General features: G+C 42.6%; 1 protein-coding gene and 1 pseudogene across 10 annotated transcripts in view; one reads left to right on the top strand and one right to left on the bottom strand.

Moving 5' to 3' along the window:
• Nucleotides 1–11,097, top strand: part of SLC11A2 (solute carrier family 11 member 2) — a 207,973-nt gene that overhangs the window by 63,867 nt on the left and 133,009 nt on the right. The window lies entirely within an intron of this gene.
• On the bottom strand, nucleotides 1,889–2,229 carry LOC105709370 (large ribosomal subunit protein eL33-like; annotated as a pseudogene).

The following is an 11,097-nucleotide window of genomic DNA, read 5'->3' as shown; positions in this document are numbered from 1 at the left end:
ACAACACTGGCTTTGGAGGGGAAGGGGAGAGGATAGCCATCAGAGGCCAGGATTCTTGCTATCCTTCAGAAACGCGGGCTACCCAGAGGAGGGGTGCATGCACTGCGGTTGGAATCTCCGGCTGAGGCAGTGAGAGCTCATCACCACTCACCTGGCGGTGGGGCCACTGCAGGTGCGCCTCCTGCAAAGTCTTGAGCTGCACACGCACCCGGGGAAAGACGCGATGTTATGCACCTGCGGCCAATCCCTGCGCCTGCGCGTAAGACCTGAGCGGGGCTGTGGAGACCCGAGAGAGGCTGTGGCTCTTGAGGCGGGTGGGTGCTGGATGTGGCCTTCACTTCTGTTCTGATCTCGTGGCATTGGGGCCCCTTGAGACCTTGGAGAACGCGTTGCTCACCGCCTCCCTCCAACTGCAGCCATGTGGACCCCGAGATGAGGGCAGAGAACCAGGTAGCGTTCATGGTTTTTCCCTTGTAACTTAATGTTTAAATGATTTCAGACTTACAGAAAAGTCCCCAGAATAGTACAAAGAACTGCGTGTCTGGTACCTACATTTTCCTTTATTAACGTGTTTCTTTCTTTAAAAAAATAGTTTTGGCGAACCAGCTGACAGTAAGCTGCAGACTATGCCTTTTCCTCCGTATACTTTTGTATGCATTTGGGACATTATTATATAACCATAGTACGGTGTTCAAAATCAGAAATTTAACATTGACATTAGTTTGTTTTCCAAGATAAAGATTTTATTCATATTCACCAGTTGTCCCAATAACGTCCTTAATTTAAAAAAAAGGTTTCTGGTCTAGCATCCACTTAGGATCATACGTTGCATTTAGTTGTTCTGCCTCTTTAGTCTCCAACATCTCCTCAATCATCTTTGTCTTTCATGACCTTGATTTTTTTTTTTTTTTTTTTTTTTGAGACAGTTTCAGTCTTGTTACCCAGGCTGGAGGGCAATGGCGCGATCTTGGCTCACCACAACCTCCACCTCCTGGGTTCAGGCAATTCTCTTGCCTCAGTCTCCTGAGTAGCTGGGATTACAGGCACGCGCCACCATGCCCAGCTAATTTTTTGTATTTTTAGTAGAGATGGGGTTTCACCATGTTGGCCAGGCTGGTCTCAAACTCCTGACCTCAGGTGGTCCACCCACCTTGGCCTCCCAAAGTGCTGGGATTACAGGCATGAGCCACCGCGCCCAACCAACCTTGATGTTTTGCCAGTGCAGGCCAGTTATTGTGTAGGATGCCTCTCAGTCTAGTTTTTACCCCCCTCACTGATGTTTTCTCACTAGATTGAAGTCACACATTTTGGGCAGAATACAGCAAAAGTGATACTGTGCTCTTCTTAGTGTGAAATACCAGGAGGCACAGAAAGTGGAATTGCCTGCTGTAAACCTTGATCCAGTGTGATGCTGATAAATATTTAACGACTGGTTCTGGAAGGGGAGATGTCGCCCTGATCTGTGGCATTTGCTGTTGCCCCATTCTGTGTCGTAAATACTCCCATCACGGCCAATTTCTAAATAGAGTCTGTCATCACGGAGCGCAAGGTTGGAAAATGTCCCTTTCCTGGGTTGGTAGGAGTGAGCTGTAGCACACCACTGCTTTGATCATGTGGATTAGGGTGGTGTCTGCCTGGTTCTCCACTGTAGTTACTGTTTTTTTTTCCCACTCTTAATTAATAAGTAGTTTCTGAATAGGTACTTTAATATTATACAAATATCCTGTTATTTGTCAGACTTTTATCCATTAATTTCAGTGTCCGTCGGTGATCCTTGCTTGACTCCATTAATTTTAGTTTGCTAAATGGTGGTTTTTCTAAATATATCACTTTTTAAGGTAAATTTTTTAATCCACTTAAAAATACAAGGGTACAAATCCACATTTATTTATTGACTTTTCATTAGTTTAAATCCTTGAGGGGTAAGCATCACTCAGATTCTGTGTCCAATAGCCTTAGCAGGGAGGTTGCTTCGGAATTTGGCATGAACCATGCCACTGTTTCCTATGCCTTTCCCCAGATTACTCCGGTTTTGTTTGGTTTGCTGCCAGGAGTCACTGTGTTGTTCTTTGCTTTGTATACATAAGCACATCTCTTGCCCAAATAGAATTCTGTTTCATCTTGGACATAAACACCTTCAATTTTAAGAAGAGCTGTGTGCTTCCTTAGGTTCTGAAGACCCTGCTTATAGCCGGCAAAAATAGCCTTGGACCACAGCCTTCCAGACATAGTTCCTTTCAGAATTCCTGTTCCTAGTAGGCCTCCACAGGAGCCAAGATGGCGGGAAGAGCTAAATACATCACTTTAAAAAAACATTTATTGCTGGGCTGGTGGCCCACACCTTTAATCCCAGCACTTTGGGAGGCCGAGGTGGGAAGATCACAAGATCAGGAGATCGAGACTGTCCTGGCTAACACAGTGAAACCCTGCCTCTACTAAAAATACAAAAGTTAGCAGGGTGTGGTGGTGCATGCCTGTAGTTCCAGCCACTTGGAAGGCTGAGGCAGGAGAATTGAATGAACCCGGGAGGCGGAGGCTGCAGTGAGCCGAGATCGTGCCACTGCCCTCCAGCCTGATGACAGAGCAAGATTCTGTCTCGAGAAAAAAAAAAGAAAGATGCAAGAGTCCTAGGGATCTTTTCCTCCTTCTGTGTTATAGCTGCATAGGCCTCCACTGTGTGAGTGTCACATGGTTGGAGTGCTCTCCTAGCTGTGAGTGAGCATGTAGGCTGGAGACATTACAGCAAACAATGTTGCAGTGAACCACCCTGTGCATACATATTTTCATACTATTGAACGTATATTTTCAGGGTAAATTCCCAGAAATGGAATTGCTGGGTCAAAGGAAAATTAAAGTTTAGTTTTGTTAGATATTGCCAAATTTCCCTACGAGAGTTGAATGTATTGGCATTCCCACCAGCAATATACAGAAGTGACTCTCCACTGCCTGCCCAGAGGAATGTGTGGTCAGACTTTTGAAGTCTTCACCAATCAATGGTACCTTATGGCAGTTTTGATGAGCATTTCTTGTATTGTGAGTGAAATTGAACATATTTTCATATGTTTAATGGTCATTTTGCTTATTCAAAAACTTATTTGTTAGGTTTCATAATTTTAAAGTTGTGAAGAGATTGGGGGAGGATTAGAAGACATGCCTGGAGTCATCAAAGGCTTCTGAGTCAAGTGATCATGTAGGGAAGGCTCCAGAAATAGAAATGATAATTTTAGCATGGGGAGATGTGTCAGAGAAAAATGTGAGCTCTTCTACAAATGCAGCCTGATTTTCTTTTTGAAACTTGAGTGCACAGACTGTATTCTGTTCCCTTGTATTCCTCATTCAGGTCTTCCTGCAACTATTCTGCCATTTCACACTGTTCTCATCTTGTCTTTCTTATTTATTTATTTGAGATGGAGTCTCACTCTGTTGCCCAGGCTGGAGTGCAGTGGCATCGTCTCTGCTCACTGCAACCTCCGCCTCTTGGGTTCACATGATTCTCCTGCCTCAGCCTCCCAAGTAGCTGAGATTACAGGTGCCCACCACCATGCTCAGTTCATCTTGTCTGTTTTAGACCAGTTTGATGCCTCACTGAAGGTTTCATTATCTTTTGTGTATTTGCCAGTTTAGCCGATGTGGCAGGCAGAATAATGTCGCCTCTTCACCACTCCCAGAAATGCCCACATCCTAATTTCCAGAACCTGGGAATATGTTATAGTACATGAAAAAAGGAAATTAAGATTGCAGATGGAATTAAGGTTGCTAATAATCAGCTGACCTTGAGTTGAGAGCTTGTCCTGGATTATCTGGGTGGGGGAAAATGTAATTACAGCAGTTTTTACAAGAAGGTGGAAGGTAGGAGAATGAAGTCAGGTTGAGAGATTTGAAGATGTTAGATTGCTGACTTTGAAAATGGAACAGGAACCATGTGCCAAGGAGTGAAGGTGGCCTCGACAAACTGGAAAAGAAAGTCTCCCCGAGGGCCTCCAGAAGAAACAGAGACCTGCCGACACCTTGATTTTAGCCTAGTGAGACCCGTTTTAGATGTCCATCTTCCAGAACTGTGACATGATAAGTTTGTGTTGTTTTAAGCCACTTAGGTTGTGCATTAGAGCAGCAATAGGAAACTAATACAGGTGACAGGTGCCCAACACTTTTCTGTATGGCCAGTGTGCTCCACAGGGTAGGAAAGGGTGGACGTGTCACAGATCCATTGAACTCCCACAAAAAGAAGTCTGTAGAATAACAAGGACTGTAAGGAAGCGATACTGGTGAAGTAGAAGTGGAGCAGCTGTAGAGGGTTGAAAAGACCCGTGAGAGAATGGTGTCCAGAAGCCACAAGAATGGAAAACATCTTAAGGAACCCGAGAATCAGATATTACACAGATCAGACATAGGATGAAGCCCTTACTTATTTTGAGGCAGTGTCTTGCTCTGTCACCTAGGCTGGAGTGCACTGGTGTGATCTCAACTCACTGCAACCTCTGCCTCCCAGGTTCAAGCAATTCTCCCTGCCTCAGCCTCCCGAGTAGCTGGGATTACAGCTGTCTGCCACCACGCCCAGCTAATTTTTGTATTTTTAGTAGAGACAAGGTTTCACAATATTGGCCAGGCTGGTCTTGAACTCCTGACCTTGTGATCTGCCCACCTTGGCCTCCCATAGTGCTGGAATTACAGGCATGAGTTGCTGCACCCAACTCATAATTTCATTTTTTAAGACTAAATAGTAGGTTGGCTTGTTTTTTTGACAATCAACAGCTTGATAGATGTGAGGTGGTATTTCATTGCGGTTTTTTTGTTTTTTGTTTGTTTGTTTTTGAGACAATGTCTTGCTCTGTTGCCCAGGCTGGAGTGCAGTGGCACTGTCTTGGCTCATTGCAACCTCTGCCTCCTGGGTTAAAGCAATTCTGTGTCTCCACCTCCTGAGTAGCTGGGATTACAGACACCTGCCACCACGCCCAGCTAATTTTTGTATTTTATATGTTTAGTAGAGATGGGGTTTCACCATGATGGCCAGGCTGGTCTCAAACTCCTAACCTAAAGTAATCTGCCTGCCTCAGCCTCCCAAAGTGCTGGGACTACAGGTGTGAGCCACTGCACCTGGCCTCATTGGAGTTTTGATTTGAATACCTTTTAATGTGCTTATTGACCATGTGTATGTTTTGTTTGGTGAAATGTTTGTTCAAATCCCTAGCCCACTTTTATTTATTTATTTAGAGACAGTCTCTCACTCTGTTGCTCAGGCTGAAGTGCAGTGGCATGATCATAGCTCACTGCGGCCTTGTCCTCCTGCTGGTCTCAAGTGATTCTCCCACCTCAGCCTCCAAAGTAGCTGGGACCACAGGTGTGTGCTACCATGTCCAGCTAATTTTTGTATTTTTTTGTTGATGGGGTTTCACCATGTTGCCCAGGCTGGTCTCAAACTCCCAAGGTCAAACGATCCACCAACCTTGGCCTCCCAAAGTGCTGGAACTGAAGGTGTGAGCCACCAGGCCTGACCTATTTTTTTTTTTTCAGATGGAGTCTCACTCTGTCCCCGAGGATGGAGTGCAGTGGCACGATCTCGGTTGACCGCAACCTCCATCTCCCGGATTCAAGCTATTCCCCTGCCTCAGCCTCCTGAGTAGCTGGGACTACAGGCACACGTCACCACACCCAGCTAATTTTTTGTATTTTAGTAGAGATGAGGTGTCACCATGATGGCCAGGCTGGTCTCAAACTCCTGACCTAAAGTAATCTGCCTGCCTCAGCCTCCCAAAGTGATGGGATTACAGGCATGAGCCACCACACCCAGCTTTAGTTTAATTTTGTAGAGATGAGGTCTCTGTATGTTGACCAAGCTGCTCTTGAACTGCTGGCCTGAAGCAATCTTCCTGTCTTGGCCTCCCAAAGTGCTAAGATAATAGGTGTGAGCCACTGCACCTGGCTCCTTTAGCCCATTTGTGTGTGTGTGTGTGTTGTTTTTTTTTTGAGACGGAGTCTCGCTCTGTCACCCAAGCTGGAGTGCGACGGCGAGATCTCGGCTCACTGCAACCTCCGCCTCCTGGATTCAAGCAATTCTCCTTGCCTCAGCCTCCTGAGTAGCTGGGATTATGGGCGTGCACCACTATGCCTGGCTAATTTTTGTATTTTTAGTAGAGACAGCGTTTCACCATGTTAGCCAGGTTGGTCTTGAACTCTTGACCTCAGGTGATCCGCCCGCCTCAGCCTCCTAAAGTTCTGGGAATACAGGCATAAGCTCATGCCTGGCCCTGTTAGCCTATTTGTTAGTTGGGATATTAGTTTTTTTGTTTTTTATTGAGTTTTATGTATTTATTTATTTTTCTTTATTTTTATTTTTTTTAGAGATGGGGTTTCACCAGGTTGGCCAGGCTGGTCTTGAACTCCTGACCTCAAGAGATCCACCCACCTTGGCCTCCCAAAGTGCTGGGATTACAGGTGTGAGCCACTGTGCCCAGCCTATGAGTTTCTTATATATTTTGGATATTAACCGTTTATCAGATACATGGTTTGCAAATGTTTTCTCCCATTCCATAGGTTGCCTTTTCACTCTGTGATTGTTTCCTGTCAGAAGCTTTTTAGTTTGATGTAATTCCATATGTCTATGTTTGCTTTTGTTGCCTGTCCTTTTGGGATCGTATCCCAAAAGTCCTTGCTCAGACCAGTGTCACTGAGTTTTAGCCCAATGTTTCAAAACGTTTTACAGTTTTTTTTGGTATTGTGTTTGTCTTTAACCCATTTTGAGTTTATTTATTTATTTTTTTGAGATGGTGTCTTGCTCTGTCGTCCAGACTGGAGTGCAGTCGTGCAATCTCAGCTCATTGCAACCTCCACCTCCCGGGTTCAAGCAGTTCTCCTGCCTCAGCCTCCCCAGTAGCTGGGATTACAGGCGCCTATCACCACACCGGCTAATGTTTGCATTTTTAGTAGAGACAAGGTTTCAACATATTAGGCAGTCTGGTCTTGAACTCCTGAACTTGTGATCCGCAAAGTGCTGGCCTTGGCCTCCCAAAGTGCTGAATTACAGGCGTGAACCACTGCACCCAACCTTGAGTTTATTTTTATATATGGTATAAAGAAGCAACCAATTTAATTCTTTTGCATGTAGATATCCAGTGTTCTCAGCATCATTTGTTAAAGGCACTGTCCTTTCCACAATGTGTATTATTGGCATTTTTGTTGAAGATAATTTGATTATATATGTGTAGATTTATACTAGGGCTCTGTATTCTGTTTCATTAATCATATGTCTTTGTCAGTTCCATACTGTTTGGATTACTATACCTTTGCTATATATATTGAAATCAGGACATGTGAAGCCTCCTGCTTTGTTCTTTCTCAAGATTGCTTTGGCTATTCACGATCTTTTGTAAATTTTAGAATATTTTTCTATTTCTGTGAATAATGCCATTGGGATTTTGGTAGGGACTGCATGAATCTGTAGATCACTTTGAGCAGCACGAACTTTTTTTTTTTTCATGGTAGTGAATGAATGTTTGCTCCCAAGAAACTGGATTAATTATCACGGAAATGGATTAATTCACATGAGTGTGTGTGTGTGTGTGTGTGTATATATATATATACACACACATATATATATAATTGCACTTTAGGTTCTAGGGTACATGTGAAGAACATGCAGGATTGTTGCATAGGTACATATATGGCAATGTGATTTGCTGCCTCCATCCCAATCACCTATATCTGGCATTTCTCCCCGTGTTATCCCTGCCCAACTTCCTACCCCCCCGCTATCCCTCTCCTAGTCCCCCCAACAGACCCCAGTGTATGATTCTCCTCTCCCTGTGTCCATGTGTTCTCATTGTTCAACACCCACCTATGAGTGAGAACATGCGGTGTTTGATTTTCTGTTCTTGTGTCAGTTTGCTGAGAATGATGGTTTCCAGATTCATCCATGTCCCTACAAAGGACACGAACTCATCGTTTTTTATGGCTGCATAGTATTCCATCGTGCTTATGTGCCACATTTTCCCTGTCCAGTCTATCATTGATGGGCATTTTGGGTTGGTTCCAGGTCTTTGCTATTGTAAACAGTGCTGCAATGAACATACGTGTGCATGTTTCCTTCTAATAGAATGATTTATAATCCTTTGGATATATACCCAGTAATGGGATTGCTGGGTCAAATGGAATTTCTATTTCTAGGTCCTTGAGGAATCCCCACACTGTCTTCCACAATGGTTGAACTAATTTACACTCCCACCAACAGTGTAAAAGTGTTCCTATTTCTCCACATCCTCTCCAGCATCTGTTGTCTCCAGATTTTTTAATGATCGCCATTCTAACTGGCGTGAGATGGTATCTCAATGTGGTTTTGATTTGCATTTCTCTAATGACCAGTAATGATGAGCATTTTTTCACGTTTATTGGCCTCATAAATGTTTTCTTTTGAAAAGTGTCTGTTCATATCCTTTGCCCACTTTTGAATGGGTTTTTTTTTCTTGTAAATCTGTTTTAGTTCTTTGTAGATTTTGGATATAAATCCTTTGTCAGATGGGTCGATTGCAAAAATTTTTTCCCATTCTGTTGGTTGCCGGTTGACTCTAATGATTGTTTCTTTTGCTGTACAGAAGCTCTGGAGTTTAATTAGATCCCATTTGTCTATTTTGGCTTTTGTTGCCAATGCTTTTGGTGTTTTAGTCATGAAGTCCTTGCCTATGCCCATGTCCTGAATGGTTTTGCCTAGGTTTTCTTCTAAGGTTTTTATGGTGTTAGGTCTTACGTTTAAGTCTTTAATCCAACTGGAGTTAATTTTAGTGTAAGGTATCAGGAAGGGGTCCAGTTTCTGCTTTCTGCACATGGCTAGCCAGTTATCCCATCACCATTTATTAAACAGGGAATCCTTTCCCCATTGCTGTTTTTGTCAGGTTCATCAAAGATCAGATGGTTGTAGATGTGTAGCGTTGCCTCCAAGGCCTCTGATCTGTACCATTGATCTCTGTTTTTGTACCAGTACCATGCCCTTTTGATTACTGTAGCCTTGTAGTGTAGTTTGAAGTCAGGTAGCATGATGCCTCCAGCTTTGTTCTTTTTGCTTAGAATTGACTTGGCTATGCGGGCTCTCTTTTGGTTCCGTATGAAGTGTAAGGTGTTTTTTTCCAGTTCTGTGAAGAGGGTCATAGGTAGTTTGATGGGGATAGCATTGAATATATAAATTACATTGGGCAGTATGGCCATTTTCACAATATTGATTAGAGTAAGATTTTTAAGAAGAGGTTGTTAAATGTGAATTAGTTGTTAAGCCAGAAGTATATTGTTATTTTATGCTTATGTTATATTTGTAACATGAATTTCACCTGGATGTAATTTTTACATGTTGATTCCTCTAGAGTGAATGGTGTTGAGCATCTTTTTGTGTGCTTTTTGGCCAGTTGTATATCTTTCTTTGTGTGTGCAGTATGAATTAAATGTGAATTAGGTTAAGGTAGTTGATAGTGTCATTCAGATCTTCTGTATCTCTATTATTTATCAGTTATTGAGAGAGGTAATACATCTATATTTATTTATAGAGTATGAATTTATTTTTCCTTTATTTCCATTTTTGCTTCACGTATCTTGAGGTTCTGTGAGTAGGCATGAGTATATTTATATGGTCATAGCTGCCTGATATATTCATCTTTTTATTATTGTGAAGTGTCCCCATTTGCCTTTAGTAACCTTCTCTGTCCTGAAGTCTATTATGTCTGACATAAACTTAGCCATTCTTTATGCTTTCTTATGCTTACTCTTTCCAACTTTTAAAATTCAACCCATTTGTGTCTTTATGTTTCAAATGTGTTTTGTAGACAGCATGTGTGATTGGTTTTTGTTTGTTTGGTTTTGAGATGGAGTTTCACTCTGTTGTCCAGACTGCAATGCAGTGGCACAATCTCAGCTCACTGCATCCTCCGCCTCCCGGATTCTTGTGCCTCAGCCTCCCGAGTAGCTGGGATTACAGATGTGTACCACTGCACCTGGCTAATTTTTGTATTTTTAGTAGAGATGGCATTTTGCCATGATGGCCATGACCTCAGGTGATCCACCCGCCGTGGCCTCCCAAAGTGCTGGGATTACAGCCACTGTGTCCAGGCAGTATTTTTTTTATAATGCAAGTCTGCTGAAAATTAATTCTCTCAGTTTTCATTTATCTGAAAATGTCTTTGTTCACCTTGATTTTTTGGAGAGTAATTTTTCTGGATATGGAATTTTGTGTTAACAGTTGTTTTTTCTCTTTTAGCACTTTGAATATGTCACTCAGATTTTTGCTAGCTGCCACTGTATCTAAGAAGTCAATCAATAATATCATTATAAGCCGGGCGCAGTGTCTCACGCCGGTAATCCCAGCACTTTGGGAGACTGAGGTGGGTGGATCACCTGAGGTCAGGAGTTCGAGACCAGCCTGACCAATATGGTGAAACCCCATCTTTAAAAAAATAATAATAATTTTTTTTAAAAAAAGAAAAAATAATAATTATATCATAATATATAATTTGTTTCCCCTCCCTTCCAGTGACTGTTTTTAATATTTTTAAGGCAGTTTTACCATCTAGTCTTTGATAACATCCATGTTGTCAAAGATTTATCTGAGATTGATCTCATATATTTCCTGCCCAGACCTGAAATCATTCATATCTCCAAGCAGCCTTGGATCCTTTGATAGGGGACTGACGTCGAGACACTAAAATCTGGGTGCTAGGGTACACGGTATTGTTGCTTGTTCGCTGCAGCTAGGCCTTTCCAGTAGACAGATTGAGGAAATACTATTAATTTTAAAATAAATATAATTACTCTCATCTTAGAATGTGGAACAGGAAGGTGGGTAGAACTGTGTTCAATCTGTGGTTTTGACTTAATGCCTCAAAGTTTACTTAAAAAGTACTATGATTTGAATGTCTGTGGCCCCCTAAAATTATGTTGGAAAGCTAATCACCAATGTGACACTATTAGGAGGTGGGCCTTTGGGAGGTGATTTGCTTATGAGAGTGGCACCCACGTGAATGGGATTAATGTTCCTTTATAAAGTGGACCCAGAGAGTGGCCTGGCCCCTTTTGCCATGTGAGGACACAGTGTGAAGATTCCTTCTGTGAAGGTAGAAGTGGGAC

The sequence above is a fragment of the Aotus nancymaae genome, unplaced genomic scaffold (assembly GCF_030222135.1).
Source record: "Aotus nancymaae isolate 86718 unplaced genomic scaffold, 86718_ANA_hifiasm-v0.15.2.pri h1tg000016l, whole genome shotgun sequence".
In the NCBI taxonomy this organism is placed as follows: domain Eukaryota; kingdom Metazoa; phylum Chordata; class Mammalia; order Primates; family Aotidae; genus Aotus; species Aotus nancymaae.
This window is presented reverse-complemented; position numbering and strand designations above follow the sequence as displayed.